Genomic DNA, 17,500 nt, shown 5'->3' on the forward strand with positions numbered 1-17,500 from the left:
GTAAAAATAGCCTTGGTCCCAAACGGACAGAAAATGGAAAAGTGCTCTGGTCACTAAGGGGTTAAAGATGGAGCTCTGTGAGTTGATGTCACTCCGAGAATGGCCCTCTCTTTGGAACTGTCACTTGTTCAAATGGAAATCCTGGACTCTCTTCTGTGAGATATGAAGATTCAGGACTCTCTTTGTTAAAAAGGCTATAGACTGTAATCCGTCTCCATATATTTTCTTTCTATGGTAGTAGGAATGTGGCAACTCCTCTGTGCCTTCAGATGGAAAAACTTTCTATCTCCTCAGGATGTTATTGGGATGTTGATCATGTATGAAAACAGAAAAAAGCACATAGCATAATATTGTTTTATACAAAATGATATTTAATAGAATAATAATATGCGCTTACATTTAAAACCCTCAATCATTTATGAGGTAAGAATAAAACATATATACACAATACTGTGGATTGTCTCCTGGGTTGAGGTAGCACATTTGCCTCTGACGAAGAAGTCGCACTGGACTTCGAAACGCGTAAGGTTTTCTCTAAAGTGGGCGGACAGGGCCTATCTATTATATGTTAAAACTTTTTTTCGGCGGACACCTGTTGTTTCTGCAGAACAGCAGTGCGCTTATTAATTTTTTGTATGTATATTGACCTCAGAAATGGCAATTGCGTGATCTAACACAGCCCTGTGTGTCTACTATAACAAAGCTCAGGGTGACGGTTTCTGCATAACTTGCCTTCTGAAACTGCTTGCTATTCACTTCAACCAACAACATTGGTAAACGCACATTGCCCTCAGTATTCACTAACGCTTGAACCTAATAAGCTTAGTGTGCTTGCTACAACACATCTTGCTTTCACTTTTTTACTTACTTGTGAACCTAATAAGCTTAAATGTGCCTGCTATAACACTACTTGCTTTTACTTTTTTTGCTTGCTAGTGAACCAAATAAGCCTAGCGTGCCTGCTATAACACTACTTGCTTTTATTCATTTCATTAATTTTTTTTTTTTTTTTTTGCTTGCTATTTTTCTCTGGCAACATAAGACTGTATATCAATCTCATTGTTGGTAGCTGAAACAAGGGTATTAAAGGGCCAAACAAAGGTCTAATTAGTTTTTCTCCTTCACCCCACAAGTCCATGTGTTAAGCTACCACACACTGCTACATAGTGATTATAAACTGTCATTGGAATCATAAGGGTGCAATCCTACTAATGACATCTATCAACACACCAAGGACAAAATAATTTGTTTGCATACACAATTTTATTTGCAAACTGCCTTTCTAAATCTGTGACATCACCACGACAAGCTATCTCAACCCAGGAGACAATCCACAGTATTGTGTATATATGTTTTATTCTTACCTCATAAATGATTGAGGGTTTTAAATGTAAGCGCATATTATTCTATTAAATATCATTTTGTATAAAACAATATTATGCTATGTGCTTTTTTCTGTTTTCATACATGATCAACATCCCAATAACATCCTGAGGAGATAGAAAGTTTTTCCATCTGAAGGCACAGAGGAGTTACCACATTCCTACTACCATAGAAAGAAAATATATGGAGACGGATTACAGTCTACAGCCTTTTTAACAAAGAGAGTCCTGAATCTTCATATCTCACAGAAGAGAGTCCAGGATTTCCATTTGAACAAGTGACAGTTCCAAAGAGAGGGCCATTCTCGGAGTGACATCAACTCACAGAGCTCCATCTTTAAACCGGGCTCACATCTTACCTCATAAGATTGAGGTAACAGCTGGTAAGAAGTAAAAACTTACTTTACTGAACTTTTGTGAAGATTAGCATCCTGAAACAAGTTTCAACCTCTCATTGCTTTATGGTTTTACATATAATTTCATATGACATTTAGCCAAGATAACAGGAATTTGTAATATTTTTCCTATAGTTGAGCGCCTGTACCTCATATTGGAAATCTCTTTATACACATATATATATATATATATATATATATATATATATATATATATATATATATATATATATATATATATATATATATATATATATATATACACATACACACATACATACATATATACACACACATATAAACACACACATATATATATATATATATATATATATATATATATATATATATATATATATATATATATATATATATATATATATATATATATATAACATAATTTATGCTTACCTGATAAATTTATTTCTCTTGTAGTGTATCCAGTCCACGGATCATCCATTACTTATAGGATATTAACTCCTCCCCAACAGGAAGTGCAAGAGGATTCACCCAGCAGAGCTGCTATATAGCTCCTCCCCTAACTGCCATTACCAGTCATTCGACCGAAAACATGCAGAGAAAGGAAAACCATAGGGTGCAGTGGTGACTGTAGTTTAATGGAAAAATTACCTGCCTTAAAGTGACAGGGCGGGCCGTGGACTGGATACACTACAAGAGAAATAAATTTATCAGGTAAGCATAAATTATGTTTTCTGTTGTTAAGTGTATCCAGTCCACGGATCATCCATTACTTATGGGATACCAATACCAAAGCTAAAGTACACGGATGACGGGAGGGACAGGCAGGCTCTTTATACGGAAGGAACCACTGCCTGAAGAACCTTTCTCCCAAAAACAGCCTCCGAAGAAGCAAAAGTGTCAAATTTGTAAAATTTGGAAAAAGTATGAAGAGAAGACCAAGTTGCAGCCTTGCAAATCTGTTCAACAGAAGCCTCATTCTTAAAGGCCCAAGTGGAAGCCACAGCTCTAGTAGAATGTGCTGTAATTCTTTCAGGAGGCTGCTGTCCAGCAGTCTCATAGGCTAACCGTATTATGCTACGAAGCCAAAAGGAGAGAGAGGTAGCCAAAGCTTTTTGACCTCTCCTCTGACCAGAATAAACGACAAACAGGGAAGACGTTTGTCGAAAATCCTTAGTTGCCTGTAGATAAAATTTCAGGGCACGGACTACATCTAGATTGTGTAGCAGACGTTCCTTTTTCGAAGAAGGATTAGGACACAAAGATGGAACCACAATCTCTTGATTGATATTCCTGTTAGTGACCACCTTAGGTAGGAACCCAGGTTTAGTACGCAGAACTACCTTGTCTGAATGAAAAATCAGATAAGGAGAATCACAATGTAGGGCAGATAACTCAGAGACTCTTCGAGCCGAGGAAATCGCCATTAAAAACAGAACTTTCCAAGATAACAACTTGATATCAATGGAATGAAGGGGTTCAAACGGAACCCCCTGTAAAACATTAAGAACTAAGTTCAAACTCCATGGTGGAGCAACAGTTTTAAACACAGGCTTGATCCTAGCTAAAGCCTGACAAAAAGGCTTGAACGTCCGGAACTTCTGACAGACGTTTGTGTAAAAGAATGGACAGAGCTGAAATCTGTCCCTTTAAGGAACTAGCGGATAAACCCTTTTCTAAACCTTCTTGTAGAAAAGACAATATCCTCGGAATCCTAACCTTACTCCATGAGTAACTCTTGGATTCGCACCAATATAAGTATTTGCGCCATATCTTATGGTAAATCTTTCTGGTAACAGGCTTCCTAGCCTGTATTAAGGGTATCAATAACTGACTCAGAAAAACCACGTTTTGATAAAATCAAGCGTTCAATTTCCAAGCAGTCAGCTTCAGAGAAGTTAGATTTTGATGTTTGAATGGACCCTGGATCAGAAGGTCCTGTCTTCAGAGGTAGCGACCAAGGTGGACAGGATGACATGTCCACTAGATCTGCATACCAAGTCCTGCGTGGCCATGCAGGCGCTATTAGAATCACTGATGCTCTCTCCTGTTTGATTCTGGCAATCAATTGAGGAAGCAGCGGGAAGGGTGGAAACACATAAGCCATCCTGAAGGTCCAAGGTGCTGTCAAAGCATCTATCAGAACCGCTCCCGGATCCCTGGATCTGGATCCGTAGCGAGGAAGCTTGGCGTTCTGTCGAGACGCCATGAGATCTATCTCTGGTTTGCCCCAACGTCGAAGTATTTGGGCAAAGACCTCCGGATGAAGTTCCCACTCCCCCGGATGAAAAGTCTGACGACTTAAGAAATCCGCCTCCCAGTTCTCCACTCCCGGGATGTGGATTGCTGACAGGTGGCAAGAGTGAGACTCTGCCCAGCGAATTATCTTTGATACTTCCATCATTGCTAGGGAGCTTCTTGTCCCTCCCTGATGGTTGATGTAAGCTACAGTCGTGATGTTGTCCGACTGAAACCTGATGAACCCCCGAGTTGTTAACTGGGGCCAAGCCAGAAGGGCATTGAGAACTGCTCTCAATTCCAGAATGTTTATTGGTAGGAGACTCTCCTCCTGACTCCATTGTCCCTGAGCCTTCAGAGAATTCCAGACAGCGCCCCAACCTAGTAGGCTGGCGTCTGTTGTTACAATTGTCCAGTCCGGCCTGCTGAATGGCATCCCCCTGGACAGATGTGGCCGAGAAAGCCACCATAGAAGAGAATTTCTGGTCTCTTGATCCAGATTCAGAGTAGGGGACAAGTCTGAGTAATCCCCATTCCACTGACTTAGCATGCACAATTGCAGCGGTCTGAGATGTAGGCGTGCAAAGGGTACTATGTCCATTGCTGCTACCATTAAGCCGATCACCTCCATGCATTGAGCTACTGCTGACGGGTGTTGAATGGAATGAAGGACACGGCATGCATTTAGAAGCTTTGTTAATCTGTCTTCTGTCAGATAAATCTTCATTTCTACAGAATCTATAAGAGTCCCCAAGAATGGAACTCTTGTGAGAGGAAAGAGAGAACTCTTCTTTTCGTTCACCTTTCCATCCATGCGACCTTAGAAATGCCAGAACTAACTCTGTATGAGACTTGGCAGTTTGAAAGCTTGAAGCTTGTATCAGAATGTCGTCTAGGTACGGAGCTACCGCAATTCCTCGCGGTCTCAGAACCGCCTAGAAGAGCACCCAGAACCTTTGTGAAGATTCTCGGAGCCGTAGCCAATCCGAATGGAAGAGCTACAAACTGGTAATGCCTGTCTAAGAAGGCAAACCTTAGATACCGGTAATGATCTTTGTGAATCGGTATGTGAAGGTAAGCATCCTTTAAATCCACTGTGGTCATGTACTGACCCTTTTGGATCATGGGTAAGATTGTCCGAATAGTCTCCATTTTGAACGATGGAACTCTTAGGAATTTGTTTAGGATCTTTAAATCCAAGATTGGCCTGAAAGTTCCCTCTTTTTTGGGAACCACAAACAGGTTTGAGTAAAACCCTTGTCCCTTGTTCCGACCGCGGAACCGGATGGATCACTCCCATTAATAATAGATCTTGTACACAGCGTAGAAACGCGTCTTTCTTTATTTGGTTTGTTGACAACCTTGACAGATGAAATCTCCCTCTTGGGGGAGAGTAATTTGAAGTCTAGAAGGTATCCCTGAGATATGATCTCTAGCGCCCAGGGATCCTGGACATCTCTTGCCCAAGCCTGGGCGAAGAGAGAGAGTCTGCCCCCCACTAGATCCGGTCCCGGATCGGGGGCCCTCAGTTCATGCTGTCTTAGGGGCAGCAGCAGGTTTTCTGGCCTGCTTGCCCTTATTCCAGGACTGGTTAGGTTTCCAGCCTTGTCTGTAACGGGCAACAGCTCCTTCCTGTTTTGGTGCAGTGGAAGTTGATGCTGCACCTGCTTTGAAATTCCGAAAGGGACGAAAATTAGACTGTCTAGCCTTAGCTTTGGCTTTGTCTTGAGGTAGAGCGTGGCCCTTACCTCCTGTAATGTCAGCGATAATTTCTTTCAAACCGGGCCCAAATAAAGTTTGCCCCTTGAAAGGTATATTAAGTAATTTGGACTTAGAAGTTACATCAGCCGACCAGGATTTTAGCCACAGCGCCCTACGTGCCTGAATGGCGAATCCTGAATTCTTAGCCGTAAGTTTGGTTAAATGTACTACGGCCTCCGAAATGAATGAATTAGCTAGTTTAAGGACTCTAAGCCTGTCCGTAATGTCGTCCAGCGTAGCGGAACTAAGGTTCTCTTCCAGAGACTCAATCCAAAATGCTGCTGCAGCCGTAACAGGCGCGATGCATGCAAGGGGTTGCAATATAAAACCTTGTTGAACAAACATTTTCTTAAGGTAACCCTCTAACTTTTTATCCATAGGATCTGAAAAAGCACAGCTATCCTCCACCGGGATAGTGGTGCGCTTAGCTAAAGTAGAAACTGCTCCCTCCACCTTAGGGATCGTTTGCCATAAGTCCCGTGTGGTGGCGTCTATTGGAAACATCTTTCTAAATATCGGAGGGGGTGAGAACGGCACACCGGGTCTATCCCACTCCTTAGTAACAATTTCAGTTAATCTCTTAGGTATAGGAAAAACGTCAGTACTCGCCGGTACCGCAAAAGTATTTATCCAACCTACACATTTTCTCTGGTATTGCAACTGTGTTACAATCGTTAAGAGCCGCTAATGACCTCCCCTAGTAATACACGGAGGTTTTCCAATTTAAATTTAAAATTTGAAATATCTGAATCCAATCTGCTTGGATCAGAACCGTCACCTACAGAATGAAGCTCTCCGTCCTCATGCTCTGCAAGCTGTGACGCAGTATCAGACATGGCCCTAGAATTATCAGCGCACTCTGTTCTCACCCCAGAGTGATCACGCTTGCCTCTTAGTTCTGGTAACTTAGCCAAAACTTCAGTCATAACAGTAGCCATATCTTGTAATGTTATCTGTAATGGCTGCCCAGATGTACTAGGCGCCATAATATCACGCACCTCCCGGGCGGGAGACGCAGGTACTGACACGTGAGGCGAGTTAGACGGCATAACTCTCCCCTCGCTGTTTGGTGAAATTTGTTCAATTTGTACAGATTGGCTTTTATTTAAAGTAGCATCAATACAGTTAGTACATAAATTTCTATTGGGCTCCACCTTGGCATTGGAACAAATGACACAGGTATCTTCCTCTGAATCAGACATGTTTAACACACTAGCAATAAACATGCAACTTGGTTACAATCTATTTAACAAAAACGTACTGTGCCTCAAAGAAGCACTAAACGATTAAATGACAGTTGAAATAATGAACTGAAAAACAGTTATAGCATCACTCTTTAAAAACAACACAACTTGTTAGCAAAGGTTTGTTCCCATTAGTAAAGTAACACTAATTAAATTTTAAACATAAAAATCACAGAGCAACGTTTTAAAACACAGTCACTACATAAGTCTCACAGCTCTGCTGAGAGAATCTACCTCCCTTCAAAGAAGTTTGAAGACCCCTGAGTTCTGTTAGAGATGAACCGGATCATGCAGAAAATACAAGAGAAAGTGACTGGAAATTTTTGATGCGTAGCAAAGAGCGCCAAAAACGGCCCCTCCCCCTCACACACAGCAGTGAGAGAGAAACGAAACTGTCATAATCAAAACAAGCAAACTGCCAAGTGGAAAAATAATGCCCAAATATTTATTCACTCAGTACCTCAGAAATGCAAACGATTCTACATTCCAGCAAAAACGTTTAACATGAATTAAATACCTATTAAAAGGTTTAATGTACTTTTACAGAGTAATTCCGGTGAAATACCATCCCCAGAATACTGAAGTGTAGAGTATACATACATGTCATTATAACGGTATGGCAGGATTTTCTCATCAATTCCATTCAGAAAATAAAAACTGCTACATACCTCAATGCAGATTCAACTGCCCGCTGTCCCCTGATCTGAAGCTTTTACCTCCCTCAGATGGCCGAGAAACAGCAATATGATCTTAACTACTCCGGTTAAAATCATAAGAAAAACTCTGGTAGATTCTTCTTCAAACTCTGCCAGAGAAGTAATAACACGCTCCGGTGCTATTGTAAAATAACAAACTTTTGATTGAAGTTATAAAAACTAAGTATAATCACCATAGTCCTCTCACACCTCCTATCTAGTCTTTGGGTGCAAGAGAATGACTGGGGGTGACGTAGAGGGGAGGAGCTATATAGCAACTCTGCTGGGTGAATCCTCTTGCACTTCCTGTAGGGGAGCAGATAATATCCCAGAAGTAATGATGACCCGTGGACTGATCACACATAACAGAAGAAAGTATGAAGAGAAGACCAAGTTGCAGCCTTGCAAATCTGTTCAACAGAAGCCTCATTCTTAAAGGCCCAAGTGGAAGCCACAGCTCTAGTAGAATGTGCTGTAATTCTTTCAGGAGGCTGCTGTCCAGCAGTCTCATAGGCTAACCGTATTATGCTACGAAGCCAAAAGGAGAGAGAGGTAGCCAAAGCTTTTTGACCTCTCCTCTGACCAGAATAAACGACAAACAGGGAAGACGTTTGTCGAAAATCCTTAGTTGCCTGTAGATAAAATTTCAGGGCACGGACTACATCTAGATTGTGTAGCAGACGTTCCTTTTTCGAAGAAGGATTAGGACACAAAGATGGAACCACAATCTCTTGATTGATATTCCTGTTAGTGACCACCTTAGGTAGGAACCCAGGTTTAGTACGCAGAACTACCTTGTCTGAATGAAAAATCAGATAAGGAGAATCACAATGTAAGGCAGATAACTCAGAGACTCTTCGAGCCGAGGAAATCGCCATTAAAAACAGAACTTTCCAAGATAACAACTTGATATCAATGGAATGAAGGGGTTCAAACGGAACCCCCTGTAAAACATTAAGAACTAAGTTCAAACTCCATGGTGGAGCAACAGTTTTAAACACAGGCTTGATCCTAGCTAAAGCCTGACAAAAAGCTTGAACGTCCGGAACTTCTGACAGACGTTTGTGTAAAAGAATGGACAGAGCTGAAATCTGTCCCTTTAAGGAACTAGCGGATAAACCCTTTTCTAAACCTTCTTGTAGAAAAGACAATATCCTCGGAATCCTAACCTTACTCCATGAGTAACTCTTGGATTCGCACCAATATAAGTATTTGCGCCATATCTTATGGTAAATCTTTCTGGTAACAGGCTTCCTAGCCTGTATTAAGGTATCAATAACTGACTCAGAAAAACCACGTTTTGATAAAATCAAGCGTTCAATTTCCAAGCAGTCAGCTTCAGAGAAATTAGATTTTGATGTTTGAAGGGACCCTGGATCAGAAGGTCCTGTTTCAGAGGTAGCGACCAAGGTGGACAGGATGACATGTCCACTAGATCTGCATACCAAGTCCTGCGTGGCCATGCAGGCGCTATTAGAATCACTGATGCTCTCTCCTGTTTGATTCTGGCAATCAATCGAGGAAGCATCGGGAAGGGTGGAAACACATAAGCCATCCCGAAGGTCCAAGGTGCTGTCAAAGCATCTATCAGAACCGCTCCCGGATCCCTGGATCTGGACCCGTAACGAGGAAGCTTGGCGTTCTGTCGAGACGCCATGAGATCTATCTCTGGTTTGCCCCAACGTCGAAGTATTTGGGCAAAGACTTCCGGATGAAGTTCCCACTCCCCCGGATGAAAAGTCTGACGACTTAAGAAATCCGCCTCCCAGTTCTCCACTCCCGGGATGTGGATTGCTGACAGGTGGCAAGAGTGAGACTCTGCCCAGCGAATTATCTTTGATACTTCCATCATTGCTAGGGAGCTTCTTGTCCCTCCCTGATGGTTGATGTAAGCTACAGTCGTGATGTTGTCCGACTGAAACCTGATGAACCCCCGAGTTGTTAACTGGGGCCAAGCCAGAAGGGCATTGAGAACTGCTCTCAATTCCAGAATGTTTATTGGTAGGAGACTCTCCTCCTGATTCCATTGTCCCTGAGCCTTCAGAGAATTCCAGACAGCGCCCCAACCTAGAAGGCTGGCGTCTGTTGTTACAATTGTCCAGTCCGGCCTGCTGAATGGCATCCCCCTGGACAGATGTGGCCGAGAAAGCCACCATAGAAGAGAATTTCTGGTCTCTTGATCCAGATTCAGAGTAGGGGACAAGTCTGAGTAATCCCCATTCCACTGACTTAGCATGCACAATTGCAGCGGTCTGAGATGTAGTCGTGCAAAGGGTACTATGTCCATTGCTGCTACCATTAAGCCGATCACCTCCATGCATTGAGCTACTGCTGACGGGTGTTGAATGGAATGAAGGACACGGCATGCATTTTGAAGCTTTGTTAACCTGTCTTCTGTCAGGTAAATCTTCATTTCTACAGAATCTATAAGAGTCCCCAAGAAGGGAACTCTTGTGAGTGGAAAGAGAGAACTCTTCTTTTCGTTCACCTTCCATCCATGCGACCTTAGAAATGCCAGTACTAACTCTGTATGAGACTTGGCAGTTTGAAAGCTTGAAGCTTGTATCAGAATGTCGTCTAGGTACGGAGCTACCGCAATTCCTCGCGGTCTTAGTACCGCCAGAAGAGCACCCAGAACCTTTGTGAAGATTCTCGGAGCCGTAGCCAATCCGAATGGAAGAGCTACAAACTGGTAATGCCTGTCTAGAAAGGCAAACCTTAGATACCGGTAATGATCTTTGTGAATCGGTATGTGAAGGTAAGCATCCTTTAAATCCACTGTGGTCATGTACTGACCCTTTTGGATCATGGGTAAAATTGTCCGAATAGTCTCCATTTTGAACGATGGAACTCTTAGGAATTTGTTTAGGATCTTTAAATCCAGGATTGGCCTGAAAGTTCCCTCCTTTTTTGGGAACCACAAACAGATTTGAGTAAAACCCTTGTCCCTGTTCCGACCGTGGAACTGGATGGATTACTCCCATTAATAAAAGCTCTTGTACGCAGCGTAGAAACGCCTCTTTCTTTATTTGGTTTGTTGACAACCTTGACAGATGAAATCTCTCTCTTGGGGGAGAGTATTTGAAGTCCAGAAGGTATCCCTGAGATATTATCTCTAGCGCCCAGGGATCCTGGACATCTCTTGCCCAAGCCTGGGCGAAGAGAGAAAGTCTGCCCCCCACTAGATGCGTTCCCGGATCGGGGGCCCTCAATTCATGCTGTTTTAGGGGCACCAGCAGGTTTCCTGGCCTGCTTGCCCTTGTTCCAGGACTGGTTAGGTCTCCAGCCTTGTCTGTAGCGAGCAACAGATCCTTCTTGTTTTGGAGCAGAGGAAGTTGATGCTGCTCCTGCTTTGAAATTCCGAAAGGAACGAAAATTAGATTGTCTAGCCTTAGGTTTGGCTCTGTCTTGAGGCAGGGCATGGCCTTTACCTCCTGTAATGTCAGCGATAATTTCTTTCAATCCGGGCCCGAATAAGGTCTGCCCTTTGAAAGGTATATTAAGAAATTTAGACTTAGAAGTAACGTCAGCTGACCAGGATTTTAGCCACAGTGCTCTGCGCGCCTGAATGGCGAATCCGGAATTCTTAGCCGTAAGCTTAGTTAAATGTACTACGGCATCTGAAATAAATGAGTTAGCTAACTTAAGAGCTTTAAGCCTGTGTGTAATCTCATCTAATGGAGCTGATTCAAGTGTCCCTTCCAGAGACTCAAACCAAAATGCTGCTGCAGCCGTGACAGGCGCAATGCATGCAAGGGGTTGCAATATAAAACCTTGTTGAACAAACATTTTCTTAAGGTAACCCTCTAACTTTTTATCCATTGGATCTGAAAAGGCACAGCTATCCTCCACCGGGATAGTGGTACGCTTAGCTAAAGTAGAAACTGCTCCCTCCACCTTAGGGATCGTTTGCCATAAGTCCCGTGTGGTGGTGTCTATTGGAAACATCTTTCTAAATATCGGAGGGGGTGAGAACGGCACACCGGGTCTATCCCACTCCTTAGTAACAATTTCAGTAAGTCTCTTAGGTATAGGAAAAACGTCAGTACTCGACGGTACCGCAAAATATTTATCCAACCTACACATTTTTTCTGGTATTGCAACTGTGTTACAATCATTCAGAGCCGCTAACACCTCCCCTAGTAATACACGGAGGTTTTCCAGCTTAAATTTAAAATTTGAAATATCTGAATCCAATCTGTTTGGATCAGAACCGTCAGCCGCAGAATGAAGCTCTCCGTCCTCATGTTCTGCAAGTTGTGACGCAGTATCTGACATGGCCCTAACATTATCAGCGCACTCTGTTCTCACCCCAGAGTGATCACGCTTACCTCTTAGTTCTGGTAATTTAGCCAAAACTTCAGTCATAACAGTAGCCATATCCTGTAATGTGATTTGTAATGGCCGCCCAGATGTACTCGGCGCCACAATATCACGCACCCCCCGAGCGGGAGATGCAGGTACTGACACGTGAGGCGAGTTAGTCGGCATAACTCTCCCCTCGTTGTTTGGTGAAATGTGTTCAATTTGTACAGATTGACTTTTATTTAAAGTAGCATCAATACAGTTAGTACATAAATTTCTATTGGGCTCCACTTTGGCATTAGCACATATAGCACAGATGTCTTCCTCTGAATCAGACATGTTTAACACACTAGCAAATAAACTAGCAACTTGGAAATACTTTTCAAGTAATTTACTATAATATGAAAACGTACTGTGCCTATAAGAAGCACAGAAAGAGTTATGACAGTTGAAAGTTAATAAACTGAAAGGTTATAGCATCAAATCTTTGTAAAAAAAAAACACAATTTTAGCAAAGGCTTGTTCCCATTAGCGAAGGATAACTAACCCTGATAGCAGAAAAAAAAAAAAAAAAAGTAACAGAAATAAACGTTTTTTATCACAGTCAACTACAATCTCACAGCTCTGCTGTGAAAGATTACCTCCCTCAAAACAAGTTTTGAAGACCCCTGAGTTCTGTAGAGATGAACCAGATCATGCAGGAAATACAATGAGCTTCTGACTGAATTTTTTGACCTCCCCCTCACACACAACAGTGAGAGAGATCAGTAAACTGTCATAAATTAAATAAAACAACTGCCAAGTGGAAAAAATAATGCCCAAAACATTTTATTCACCCAGTACCTCAGAAAATGAAACGATTTTACATGCCAGCAAAAAACGTTTAACATAAATTAAGTGTTATTAAAGAGCCTGTTGCCAGTCCCTGCAAATTAGGCTAAAGTCTTATGCACACAGTATAATTCCAGTGAAGTGCCATTCCCCAGAATACTGAAGTGTAAAATATACATACATGACAGCCTGATACCAGCTGCTGCTACTGCATTTAAGGCTGAGTTTACATTATATCGGTATGGCAGAATTTTCTCATCAATTCCATTGTCAGAAAATAATAAGCTGCTACATACCTCTTTGCAGATTAATCTGCCCGCTGTCCCCTGATCTGAAGTTTACCTCTCCTCAGATGGCCGAGAAACAGCAATATGATCTTAACTACGCCGGCTAAAATCATAGTAAAAACTCAGGTAGATTCTTCTTCAAATTCTACCAGAGAAGGAATAACACACTCCGGTGCTATTATAAAATAACAAACTTTTGATTGAAGGTATAAAACTAAATATAATCACCATAGTCCTCTCACACATCCTATCTAGTCGTTGGGTGCAAGAGAATGACTGGTAATGGCAGTTAGGGGAGGAGCTATATAGCAGCTCTGCTGGGTGAATCCTCTTGCACTTCCTGTTGGGGAGGAGTTAATATCCTATAAGTAATGGATGATCCGTGGACTGGATACACTTAACAAGAGAAATATATATATATATATATATATATATATATATATATACACACACACATACATACATACATACATATATACACACACACACACACATATATATATATATATATATATACATATACATACACACACACACATATATATATATAACATAATTTATGCTTACCTGATAAATTTATTTCTCTTGTAGTGTATCCAGTCCACGGATCATCCATTACTTGTGGGATATTCTCCTTCCCAACAGGAAGTTGCAAGAGGATCACCCACAGCAGAGCTGCTATATAGCTCCTCCCCTCACTGCCATATCCAGTCATTCGACCAAAACAAGCCGAGAAAGGAGAAACCATAGGGTGCAGTGGTGACTGTAGTTTAATTAAAATTTAGACCTGCCTTAAAAGGACAGGGCGGGCCGTGGACTGGATACACTACAAGAGAAATAAATTTATCAGGTAAGCATAAATTATGTTTTCTCTTGTTAAGTGTATCCAGTCCACGGATCATCCATTACTTGTGGGATACCAATACCAAAGCTAAAGTACACGGATGATGGGAGGGACAAGGCAGGAACCACTGCCTGTAGAACCTTTCTCCCAAAAATAGCCTCCGAAGAAGCAAAAGTGTCAAATTTGTAAAATTTGGAAAAAGTATGAAGCGAAGACCAAGTCGCAGCCTTGCAAATCTGTTCAACATAAGCCTCATTTTTAAAGGCCCAAGTGGAAGCCACAGCTCTAGTAGAATGAGCTGTAATCCTTTCAGGAGGCTGCTGTCCAGCAGTCTCATAGGCTAAACGGATTATACTCCGAAGCCAAAAAGAAAGAGAGGTTGCCGAGGCCTTTTGACCTCTCCTCTGTCCAGAGTAAACAACAAACAGACTAGATGTTTGACGAAAATCTTTAGTCGCTTGTAAGTAAAACTTCAAGGCACGAACCACGTCTAGATTATGTAAAAGACGTTCCTTCTTTGAAGAAGGATTAGGACATAATGATGGAACAACAATCTCTTGATTGATATTCTTGTTAGAAACCACCTTAGGTAAAAACCCAGGTTTTGTACGTAGAACCACCTTATCTGAATGAAACATCAGGTAAGGGGAATCACAATGTAAGGCAGATAACTCCGAGACTCTTCGAGCCGAGGAAATAGCCATTAGAAAAAGAACCTTCCATGATAGAAGTTTGATATCAATAGAGTGAAGGGGTTCAAACGGAACTCCCTGAAGAACTTTAAGAACCAAGTTTAAGCTCCATGGAGGAGCAACAGGTTTAAACACAGGCTTAATTCTAACTAAAGCCTGACAAAATGCCTGAACGTCTGGAACTTCTGCCAGACGCTTGTGTAAAAGAATAGATAGAGCAGAAATCTGCCCTTTCAAAGAACTGGCTGATAATCCTTTGTCCAAACCCTCTTGGAGGAAGGACAATATTCTAGGAATCCTAACCCTACTCCACGAGTAATTCTTAGATTCACACCAATGAAGATATTTACGCCATATCTTGTGGTAAATTTTCCTGGTGACAGGCTTTCGAGCCTGTATTAAGGTATTAATGACTGACTCGGAGAAGCCACGCTTTGATAAGATCAAGCGTTCAATCTCCATGCAGTCAGTCTCAGAGAAATTAGATTCGGATGAGTGAAAGGACCTTGTATGAGAAGGTCCTGTCTCAGAGGCAGAGTCCATGGTGGCAAGGATGACATGTCCACTAGGTCTGCATACCAGGTCCTGCGTGGCCACGCAGGCGCTATCAGAATCACTGATGCTCTCTCCTGTCTGATTTTGGCAATCAGACGAGGGAGCAGAGGAAACGGTGGAAACACATAAGCCAGGTTGAAGAACCAAGGAGCTGCTAGAGCATCTATCAGCGTCGCCTCTGGGTCCCTGGACCTGGATCCGTAACAAGGGAGCTTGGCGTTCTGGCGAGATGCCATGAGATCCAGTTCTGGTTCGCCCCAACGATGAACCAATTGAGCAAACACTACCGGATGGAGTTCCCACTCCCCCGGATGAAAAGTCTGACGACTTAGAAAATCCGCCTCCCAGTTCTCTACACCTGGGATATGGATCGCTGACAGGTGGCAAGAGTGAGACTCTGCCCAGCGAATTAGCTTGGAGACTTCCAACATCGCTAGGGAACTCCTGGTTCCCCCTTGATGGTTGATGTAAGCCACAGTCGTGATGTTGTCCGACTGAAATCTGATGAACCTCAGGGTTGCTAACTGAGGCCAAGCTAGAAGAGCATTGAATATTGCTCTTAACTCCAGAATATTTATTGGGAGGAGTTTCTCCTCCTGAGTCCACGATCCCTGAGCCTTCAGGGAGTTCCAGACTGCACTCCAACCTAGAAGGCTGGCATCTGTTGTTACAATCGTTCAATCTGGTCTGCGAAAGGTCATACCCTTGGACAGATTGACCCGAGATAACCACCAGAGAAGAGAATTTCTGGTTTCCTGATCCAGATTTAGTAGAGGGGACAAATCTGTGTAATCCCCATTCCACTGACTGAGCATGCATAATTGCAGCGGTCTGAGATGCAGGCGCGCGAATGGCACTATGTCCATTGCCGCTACCATTAAGCCGATTACCTCCATACACTGAGCCACCGTAGGGCGCGGAACGGAGTGAAGAACACGGCAAGCATTTAGAAGTTTTGATAACCTGGACTCCGTCAGGTAAATTTTCATGTCTACAGAATCTATAAGAGTCCCTAGGAAGGAAACCCTTGTGAGAGGGGATAGAGAACTCTTTCCTTCGTTCACTTTCCACCCATGCGACCTCAGAAATGCCAGAACTATCTCTGTATGAGACTTGGCAATTTGAAAGCTTGACGCCTGTATCAGGATGTCGTCTAGATAAGGAACCACCGCTATGCCTCGCGGTCTTAGCACCACCAGAAGGGAGCCAAGAATCTTTGTGAAAATTCTCGGCGCTGTAGCCAACCCAAAGGGAAGAGCTACAAATTGGTAATGCCTGTCTAGAAAGGCAAATCTCAGGAACCGATGATGATTCTTGTGAATCGGAATGTGAAGGTAGGCATCCTTTAAGTCCACTGTGGTCATGTACTGACCCTCTTGGATCATGGGTAAGATGGTTCGAATAGTTTCCATCTTGAATGATGGAACTCTGAGGAATTTGTTTAAGATCTTTAGATCCAAAATTGGTCTGAAGGTTCCCTCTTTTTTGGGAACCACAAACAGATTTGAATAAAATCCCTGTCCCGACCGCGGAACCGGATGGATCACTCCCATTACTAGGAGTTCCTGTACGCAGCGTAGGAATGCCTCTTTCTTTATCTGGTTTGCAGATAGTCTTGAAAGGTGAAATCTCCCTTGTGGAGGAGAAGCTTTGAAGTCCAGAAGATATCCCTGAGATATGATCTCCAACGCCCAGGGATCCTGAACATCTCTTGCCCACGCCTGGGCGAAGAGGGAAAGTCTGCCCCCCACTAGATCCGTTGCCGGATAGGGGGCCGGTCCTTCAAGCTGTCTTGGAGGCAGCAGCAGGCTTTCTGGCCTGCTTGCCCTTGTTCCAGGACTGGTCAGGTTTCCAGCCCGGCTTGGATTGAGCAAAAGTTCCCTCTTGTTTTGCGGCAGAGGAAGATGATGCACTTGCCTTGAAGTTCCGAAAGGCACGAAAATTGGACTGTTTGGCCTTTGATTTGGCCCTGTCCTGAGCAAGGGCATGACCCTTACCTCCAGTAATGTCAGCAATAATTTCCTTCAAACCAGGCCCGAATAGGTTCTGCCCCTTGAAAGGAATGTTAAGTAATTTAGACTTTGAAGTCACATCAGCTGACCAGGATTTAAGCCATAGCGCCCTACGCGCCTGGATGGCGAATCCGGAATTCTTAGCCGTTAGTTTAGTCAAATGAACAATGGCATCAGAAACAAATGAGTTAGCTAGCTTAAGTGTTCTAAGCTTGTCAATAATTTCAGTCAATGGAGCTGTATGGATGGCCTCTTCCAGGGCCTCAAACCAGAATGCCGC

The 17,500-nt window shown here is 42.9% G+C and overlaps 1 protein-coding gene across 1 annotated transcript in view; it reads right to left on the bottom strand.

The window, feature by feature from the left end:
* Nucleotides 1-17,500, bottom strand: part of LOC128656888 (saccharopine dehydrogenase-like oxidoreductase) — a 110,782-nt gene that overhangs the window by 45,303 nt on the left and 47,979 nt on the right. The gene's annotated exons all lie outside the window — the stretch shown is intronic.

Source organism: Bombina bombina, chromosome 4, assembly GCF_027579735.1.
Source record: "Bombina bombina isolate aBomBom1 chromosome 4, aBomBom1.pri, whole genome shotgun sequence".
Lineage (NCBI taxonomy): Eukaryota > Metazoa > Chordata > Amphibia > Anura > Bombinatoridae > Bombina > Bombina bombina.